Source organism: Primulina eburnea, chromosome 1, assembly GCF_022965805.1.
Source record: "Primulina eburnea isolate SZY01 chromosome 1, ASM2296580v1, whole genome shotgun sequence".
Taxonomy (NCBI): Eukaryota; Viridiplantae; Streptophyta; class Magnoliopsida; order Lamiales; family Gesneriaceae; genus Primulina; species Primulina eburnea.
In genome coordinates, this window is record NC_133101.1 from 28,022,752 (window position 1) to 28,032,828 (window position 10,077).

The following is a 10,077-nucleotide window of genomic DNA, read 5'->3' on the forward strand; positions in this document are numbered from 1 at the left end:
TCGACTGTGTGCTAGAATTACAGGATTCGTTATTTTATTTGAATTGATTTTAAACCAACCATTCGATTTGTCTAAATAAAGTTGAGCTATGTCAATTATGGTAATTAATATACAACTTTGAATAATTACTCCTCGTGGGATCGATATCCGTACTCTAACCAGTACTAAAACTTGACACCGTATACTTGCGGTAGTGAAAACACGCAACAAGTTTTTGGCGCCGTTGCCGGGGATTAAACTATTTAATTGCATATTAATATCGTTACTAAGTAGTCTTGACTTTAATTTAGACTTTATTTTATTTATTTATTTTTTTACGTTATAATCTTTTTCTGTTTTGCAGTGTATGCTCAGATCACACAACCCTGATTTGCTTATCTTTGATCCGGAGATCGAAAGAACTGCGAGAAGACTAAGAAAAGCGAGAAGGGAAGAAATCCAAACAATGACTGAAAACAGAGAGGAAGCAAGATATAACCCGCCAGAGGCTATTCCGATCAGAGATCACTTCAGACCAGTGATCAATGCACATTATTCTGGCATTGCTAGGGGGACCATAAATGCCAACAATTTCGAGCTGAAGCCTGCCTTGATCAATATGGTTCAACAAAATCAGTTCGCTGGAACTGCAACTTCAGACCCTCATGTTCACCTGAGAACCTTTTTGGAGATCACGGATACGGTAAAAATTAATAATGTTTCTGATGATATTATTAGATTGCGCTTGTTTCCGTTTTCTCTCAGGGATCAAGCTAGAGGATGGATCCAATCGCTTCCCTTGGGAAGTATCACGACATGGCAGGAGTTGGCAACGAAATTCCTTTCTAAATATTTTCCCCCAGCGAAAACCGCGCAATTGAAGATTGAGATCAGTACTTTCAGGCAAACTGACTTTGAGCAGCTATATGAAGCCTGGGAAAGGTATAAAGAGTTGCTGCGGAGGTGTCCGAATCATGGTTTTGAAGACTGGGTACAGATCGAGCTTTTCTATAATGGGTTGAATAGTCAGACACGGACAACAGTGGATGCAGCGGCAGGTGGCACGATCTTTGCCAAATCTCCTGCTCAAGCCTACGACTTGCTTGAGCAAATGACTATTAATAGCTACCAATGGCCGTCTGAAAGGTCAGGAGTACAAAGAACTGCTGGAATTTATGCTATGGATCCTATCACATCACTGACTGCGCAAGTATCAGCATTGACTACACAGATAGCGACTATGAACAAAGTGAGTACATCAAACTTTGAGGGACCGTCAGTTGTCGTTGAAGAGTCGCCTATTCTTGAAGAAGTGCAATACATCAACAATAAAAACTTTGGAGGCTTTGGCGGATATCGAGGTAACCCCCCTCCTAATACTTATCATCCTGGGTTGAGAAACCATTAAAATTTTTCCTATGCAAACAATAAGAATGTGTTGAATCCTCCACCGGGGTTCAATACATCAAATGGAGAGGGGAAACCGTCATTCGAAGATTTAGTTGGAACATTTGTTGTTGAATCTGGTAAAAGGATGTCTAGAACTGAGTCTAGACTGGACAACCTTGAGACACACATGGCGAGTATTGGTGCGACATTGAAAATCCTAGAGTCGCAAGTAGGGCAGATAACGAAGCAACTCACGTCTCAGCCATCAGGCGCAGTTCAAAAGACTACCGACCCAAATCTGAGAGAGGTGAATGCCATTTTTATACATCATGAAGAGAATTGTGTGGTAGGTAGAGAAGAGAAGGAGATCGAACTCATACCTGTTCGGGATGAAAATCTAAGTCCAACCAAAAGAGCCCGAGGTAAGAAATCTGAAATGTATGATTTAAATAAATGCATTGATATTTCCTTACTTCCCTACCCCCAGCGATTTTTACAATTACAAGCTGAATTTCGAAAGAAAAAGGTCTTGAAGATCTCAAGAACCTACACACTAACAATGAGTTTGTAGATCAGGTGGAAAGTGAAGTCACCGAAGGAACACGAACAAAGCGTCCTCCGATGTTGCTAGATCCCGGTGAATTTATTGTACCATGTGAATTAGGGGGTCATTTAGTGGAGAACGCTATTTGTGACTCAGGAGCGAGCATAAATATAATGCCAAGTTCTCTCTACGAGAAACTTGGATTGAACAAGATGAGGTCCACAGGAGAAAGCTTACAAATGGCGGATAATTCGATTAGGACACCGTTGGGTATTGTGGAAGATGTTGAACTGCGGATCGACAAATTGAAGGTTCTGACAGAGTTCGTGGTACTTGATATGAAGAATAGTCAAAACATTCACGTCATTCTAGGACGATCATTATTGGCTGCTGTTGGAGCTATTATTGACGTGAAACGAGGAAAGATGACCATGGAAGTTGAAAGTCACCTGGTGGAAATACAAGCATCCAAGAAACCATACAACCCACCATGATCAGAATTTGTGACAGTCGGGCTGATGACGTTAAACCAAGCGCTATGTGGGAGGCAACCCACATTTATTTATTTTTTGCATTCATTTTATTTTATTTTGATTCCTACGCTTATTATTTTTAAATTTCTCGATTCAAGTATTGATTTGAATTATTTTATTCTTGCAGGTATTTATTAAAAAAAAAAAAAAAAAAAGATTCGAGAATCGCTTGGGCAGTGTGCTTCGCGCACATGCGTGACATATTTCAGCGCACATGCGCCAAATTTACAGAGGGTTCAGCGCATATGCGCTACGCCCAGCGCGCACATGCGCCAAATTTACAGAGAGTTCGGCGCATATGCGCCAATCCGGGCGCGCATATGCTCCACATCCCATTATGCAGCCCAGAAGCAAGCGCGCATATGCGCCAAAAATGGGTATCGCGATTTTAGAATTCAGAACACACTACTCCCTCGCCGAAACCCTCACACCACCGCTTCCTTGCACACCGCCTCACGCCGTCGCTCCCTCGGAACGCCACGCCGCCGCCGACTCCTTCAAAAAGCCGCCGCCGCCGTCAATCGCCGCCGTGAATCTCCAACCACACTCCAACTTTTGGTATTTTCTTTGTGTACTCAAGGGTTTATTCAGATTTTTGACTCAAATCTTTACATTGGTGTAAATCTATATGTGAAATTGGTGAGATTGTGTGTAGTGGATGCTCTAAATTGAAGTATTTTGTGAGTGGGTGTACGTGCATTGCTTGTTGGATTAGTGGTTAGTGAAATTATATTGTTTGAGTATTGGGGGTCCGATTAGCTTCAATTGTGGTTTCTGTTTGTTGGTTGAGTTATTGTGTTGTTGTGAGCATTTGATCATTGAATTGACATGGCACCAAAGAAGAAATCAAAGAAGGGTGCTTCGTCCTCTTTGAGCTTTGATTCGCACAAATTTTGGAGTGAAGAAGCTCAACAGGTGTACGAGAACTCGATGACTCGGTCGATTATCCCAGAGAGGGGATTTAATCTATCGACGTTACGAGGTTTTATTGAGCGAGAATTGGAAAGAAGACAGTGGGTTGAATTTGCTCAACCACCTTTTGACGCTGTGATTTCTGTCGTCAGAGAGTTCTATGCCAATCTGCGGATACGGCATGATGACTCAAAGGTACTTGTGAGAGGAAAATTGGTATCGTTTGATTCTCAGACGATAAATACGATATATCAGATGCCGAGCCTTGAAGAGGACGAGTACAGTGCATTCTTAGACGATGGGGTCGATTATTCAGAGGTAATCCGGACTGTATGTCAGGCAGGCGCCGTATGGAAGATGAGCGCGAGTGGTCCAATCTCACTGAAGAAATCCGAGATGACTCCTAATGCAAGTGCGTGGACGTCATTCGTGTTGGCTCGAGTGCTCCCATCCTCACATTACCACGACGTAACCAAAGACAAGGTCGCGCTTGTCTTTGCGATTTTGATGGGCAAATCTGTGAACTTGGGAAGATTGATATATGGCTCGATCATGAGAGCAGGCACAGGATTAGCCGCGGTCGCCCTCCCGTGTCCTCACATTGTCACCGACCTATGCAGACATGCCGGAGTTGCTTGGTCGCCCGATGAGCAAGTTCTCAAACCGAAGGCTCCCATCGTTGCGCCTTATATGCCCCCCGTTGATTCAGATGACGAGGACCTGCCACAGGCACCGCTTCAACCACTGCCACCACCACCTGAGGGGGGCCGACAGCGCAGGGGAGACACATTGAGACGACTAGAGCTTGAGATGCAGGATCAGAGGAGATTACTAGTTGAGCAGCGCCAGGTGCTGGATTCGCTTCAGTACCGCACAGACTATGCCATGGGTTATATGATGGACTTCACGTCCGTCCTTGCTCAGCGGTTCCCGCCTTTAGGTCCAGATGATCCCATGTTTCCCCAGACACCTGTTTGGCCACCACCGTATCCACCACCACAGTATCCAGGACCTCCACCGCAGGCCCCACCCCAGCACATGGATGAGGAAGTTGATGATGATGACGGCGAGCACTGACGCTCGTCGTGTGAGGTATGATTGTCCCGTTTTTTCTTGATTATACATTGAGGACAATGCATGTTTTAAGTTTAGGGGGGTGATTTGATTATTTGATTTGAGATGAGTCGATCTGAGTTGATTTTTTTTGAATTTCTGCTTTAATTTTTGGTTTTGATGTTCATTTATTTTTTTTATGTTATAAAAAAAAATTACATGTTAGAATTGTTAGGACTAGTCATGGATAAGCTATTGTGAGGCCGATGATGAAAATAAAATCGAGAGTCTGAAGCATGAATGTATTCGTTATTACTTGGGAGTCACATTTTATTGCACTGTCATGTTTGTTGATATTGTTGGTGCTCAGAGATTATTTGCGTGCCTGTGATGCCAATTAAACAAGAGAAGTCTGATTTTAGTAACCCTTACATGACATTAACTGACACTTTTGCGACCACATAAATGATCTAGGCATTCTTTCGCAATATCTTTGGGGCCTATATTCTTTGCTCATTATCAATTGTTAGCCCATCGAGCTTCGAATAAATTTTTGAGATGCTTAATTTTTCTTTGTGCACCTATAACATATATCCTTTTGATTGAAAATTGCATGTGACTGGTTTGTATGAGTTGACTAATGGATTGACGGAATCTAGAACTTGTTTGGACACTTTTCGAGGCGAAATACGGATAATATGTGACATAGGAATGATTTAGGCGATCTTTGGAACCGTTCAAGCCTTCGAGCCTACCTAACGAACATGAAATATCCCTAGTGTCCCATTTTGAGCTTGCTAAAAATCAAGTGGTGTGTGTCAATGACACACAATTAGCCCCCACTTGTATTTATTCTACTTCCCAAAACAACTACCTAATGAAGCTTATACACTTATTATCCTACCTAAATTTTGAGAGAAATAAGTTCATTGGTGTTGGAATGATTCAAACACTCCTTGAAAAGAAAAAGAGAAAAATTGAATGTAAAAAAAAAAAAAAAAAAAAAAACAATGAATCAAAAGTGGTGAGAGAGAAAGCATTTGGGAAATGATGGATATGAATGAAAAGAAAACAATAAATGGGTGAAAGTGATGAATTCAAATATTTCTCTCAAATTTTGATCCCCATACCTTTATTGTAGCCATGAGCCGTAGCCTAACGTTACAAGCCTACAAGACCTATTAACCTTGTCACATTTATCCAATATACTAGTGGAGAAAAGTTGTTCAAATCAAGCCTATGGATACCTGATAAACATGGTTAATAAGTATAGACTTTAATCATTTGCCTGTAAGCATCTCATTGTGTGACTTTAGCTTTGGTATACTTGTGATGAATATCTTTTGAGCCAAACAATCACCAATAAAGTCCTTTGTGATCTGTGTAAGTAAATGTGTGTTTTAATGAAGTGTAAAGTGCACCGAACTGAGGACTTCTTAAGTTTATGAGGCGATTTGGCACTGTGAATCTATTTGAGCATTCGATGAGGTAGATAAACATTGACATACCACACACGCACGTGACTCTCAAGTAAATATGAATCACATAAAAATAAATGAATCTGAGGCCACTGTCATTTTTTGCATATCTATGACTATAGTTGTTAGTGCTTCTTTCTTGCTTGAGTCTGCAGTCTTATTTTTAGTTTTATTTTTGCTCGGGACTAGCAAAAGTTTAAGTTTGGGGGGATTTGATAAGTGCATTTTATGCACTTATATTAGTCCTATATTTCATATAGATTGTAAGTCTTTCTGGGCGGAATTACGCGTTTTTTGTTATTTTTGGTGTGATCGCAGGAACCTAAGTGAAGCCAATGAAAGGACGTGAAAAGGAGCTAAGATGGTGCCTAGTAGAAGAAATGTGAGCCAAGCGAGCAATGGAATGCAGAAGCACCCGCGCACATGCGCCGCCCAAAGCGCGCACATGCGCGAACCATACAGTGAGCAGCGCGCATATGCGCCGCTCATGGCGCGCATATGCGCGAGAAAGAGAACAGGCGAGTCCACAGCATCGCGCACATGCGCCACCCAGGGTCGCGCACATGCGCGACCCATCCAGAGAGCAGCGCGCATATGCGCCGCTCATGGCGCGCATATGCGCGCAAGAAGGAAGCCCACTCCAGGAGACCCGCGCATATGCGCGAGTCTGTGCCGCGCATATGCGCGCGGCGCGACGTCTGACATTAAAATAGGTTTTCGCGCGGACTTAAAGGGATTCTGAAATTTTAGATAGCGGCCGTCACAAGGAGCAGGAAAAGAACGAAAAAGGTCAGAGAAAACGAAGGACGGAGTGCGAAGAACGGAGATTGAAGACGCTTAATCCGGACACAGAGACGCACTTCCATCTCTCGCCAACACGTTCTTAATTCGGTTTCTTACTTTTACGTTTTTAATGACTACAAACAGGTTTTGTTGTGATCTACTTTTGAGTATGAACTAAATTTTATTTTCTAGAGATTGACGTAGTCGAAGTCGAACCTATGTTAACGACGTTTTGATATTGCATTGAATTATTTCATCGTGTTTATTTGTGATTGCCTTTATTAAATGATTTTGGATTATTGGCCATAATTTGAATGATAAAATAATTGAGATCTAACACTCGAGAGAGGTGATCGAAATTAGGACAGGAGAAATCGCATCGTCAGATGTTTATAGCGTGCAAAAGATGTATAACTTTGGCGAAACCATAATAGAACCTTGTGTGCATTTATAACTGTTGCATGATTTTGAATAGACATATTAAAATCGGTAATAGGTAATACATTTCTATTTAGCACTCGACAGAGGGAATAGAAAATATTGTGAGTTCTTGGTTAATAAATATGGTGCAAGTTAATTTAATGTTAGTCCTGGTTAATTTAGCATAGGGGAGACTCGACGAAAACATATCTCTAGATTTATTTACTCATTGAATGTCGACTGTGTGCTAGAATTACAGGATTCGTTATTTTATTTGAATTGATTTTAAACCAACCATTCGATTTGTCTAAATAAAGTTGAGCTATGTCAATTATGGTAATTAATATACAACTTTGAATAATTACTCCTCGTGGGATCGATATCCGTACTCTAACCAGTACTAAAACTTGACACCGTATACTTGCGGTAGTGAAAACACGCAACAAGGTTGCTGCTACAATATAGAAGATCAAGTTCATCAAGTTCTTGAGAAATCTTTTGCACAAGTCCGAGGACGGAATCAGCACTTCAACTTCTTGTTCTATGTCTTCTTTATTTTATTTTTCATTTGATATGTCTTGTTTTAGAACCATGTTTTGTTATTTTATTTGTGTTATTATGAGCTAAGTTTTTATTTCTAGAGGAATGATGGAACAAAACTAGAAACCATGTGTTGGAACCTATGAACTAAGTTATTTAAGTTTTTCATATTGTTCATTTATATTGTTCTAATCTTATTGCTTTCAATTTATTGGCCATAAGTTGAATGATTTATATGTTTACAATTTATCACTTGGAAAAGGAAATTATAAACAAGAAAAGAGAAAAATACATCAATGGTATTTATAGAGTTTGGGAGGACCTATATTACTATTGAAGCCTATAGAGAATCTAGTGCTTGATGTGTTATTTATTTGTAGATTGTTGATGGGAACATTGCAATCAAATTCTAGATAACCAATATCTATTTAACACTCGGGAGAGGGAGTAGATAACTATAGGATTCTTGGCTAATGAATAAGAAGGATATTTATAACATAGCTACAAGAAATTACACATGGTGGATAGTTGAGTGAAATCAGACCTCTAGATCTTTTATTCCATTGTTATTTGCTAAAGTTTGGTATTTTATTTTATTTAAATCCATTGTCAATTTAGTTATTCTTGCAAACAAATCTTTTAATTGATTTTTCTAAATAAAATTGAGACTATTTTAATTACAAGCATTAATATACATTTATATACATACTCCTCGTGGGATCGATACTTGTACTCGAAAATACATTTTATTACAATTTGACGTTGTGCACTTGCAAGAAATTAAGAAAATACGCACCAAGTTTTTGGCGCCATTGCCGAGGAGTGTTTATTATAAATTTATATTAGTATTGTTACCAATTAGTCTTGATTTTAATTTAGAGCTGTTTCTATTGGATTACAATAAACATTGATTTGTTTCTTGTCTTTGTTTGACAGTGCATGCGAAGATCGCAAAATCTTGAATTGCTTATCTTTGATCCTGAGATCGAAAGAACCGCAATAAGATTAAGAAAGGCAAGAAGAGAAGAGATTCAAGCAATGGCTGACAACAGAGATAATGAAAATCCACCCCCTGCAATACCCATCAGAGATCATTTTAGGCCGGTATTAAATGCTCATTATTCGGGCATAGCACGAGGGACTATTAATGCAAACAACTTTGAGCTCAAGCCCACATTGATTAACATGGTTCAACATAATCATTTTGGGGGAGCCGCTACAGCAGATCCTCATCTACATCTCAGAACATTCCTTGAAATAACTGAAACGGTAATGATAAATGGTGTTTCTGATGATATAATTCGATTGCGCTTGTTTCCTTTTTCTCTTATGGACCAAGCAAGAGGATGGCTCCAATCGCTTTCTTTGGGGAGTATCACTACATGGCAGGAATTAGCAACCAAGTTTCTTGCTAAATATTTTCCACCTGCGAAGTCTGCACAGTTGAATATTGAGATAAGTACTTTTAGGCAGACTGACTTTGAGCAATTATATGAGGCATGGGAACGGTATAAGGAGTTGTTGAGGAGGTGTCCAAACCATGGTTTTGAAGATTGGGTACAGATTGAATTGTTTTACAGTGGTTTGAATGGACAAACAAGAGGCACTGTGGATGCAGCAGCTGGTGGCACGATATTTGCAAAATCACCTGATCAAGCATATGATTTGCTTGAACAGATGACCATTAACAGTTATCAATGGCCGTCTGAGAGGTCAGGAGTAAAGAAGCAAGCTGGAATTTATGCCATAGATCCTATTACATCACTCACCGCTCAAGTTTCAGCTTAACAACTCAAATTGCAGCTATGAATAAGTCTAGTACATCAGAGTTTGAAAATGCATCGGTTGTTACTGAAGAACCACATATTCCTGATGAGGCTCATTATATCAACAATAGGAATTTTGGTGGCTACGGAGAATATCGAGGTAACCCTCCCCCTAACACTTATCATCCTAGTTTAAGAAATCATGAGAATTTTTCATATGCTAATAATAAGAATGTGTTGAATCCTCCACCGGGGTTCAATACATCAAAGGGGGAAGGGAAACCTTCACTTGAGGATCTAGTTGGGACATTTGTTGCTGAATCTAGTAAAAGGAAGGCTAGGATTGAATCTCGTCTTGATGGCATGGAAACTCACATGGGAAATATGGGTGCCACAATGAAATCATTGGAGACACAAATTGGACAATTGGCTAATGCATTGAGAGATCAAAATAGGGGTCAATTCCCAAGTAATACTGAAGTGAATCCAAAGGAGCAATGCAAAGCTGTAACTTTGAGAAGTGGAAGAGAATTAGAGGTACAAAGTTCCAAGAAGAGAATGGACAAGGAGAAGACAGTTGAAAAAGAGGAAACTGAGGGATCCAAAGCTGAAGATGAAGTTGAACAACCTCCGGTATTTAAGCCAACTCTTCCATATCCGAAAGGGTTCAAAAAGAAGAA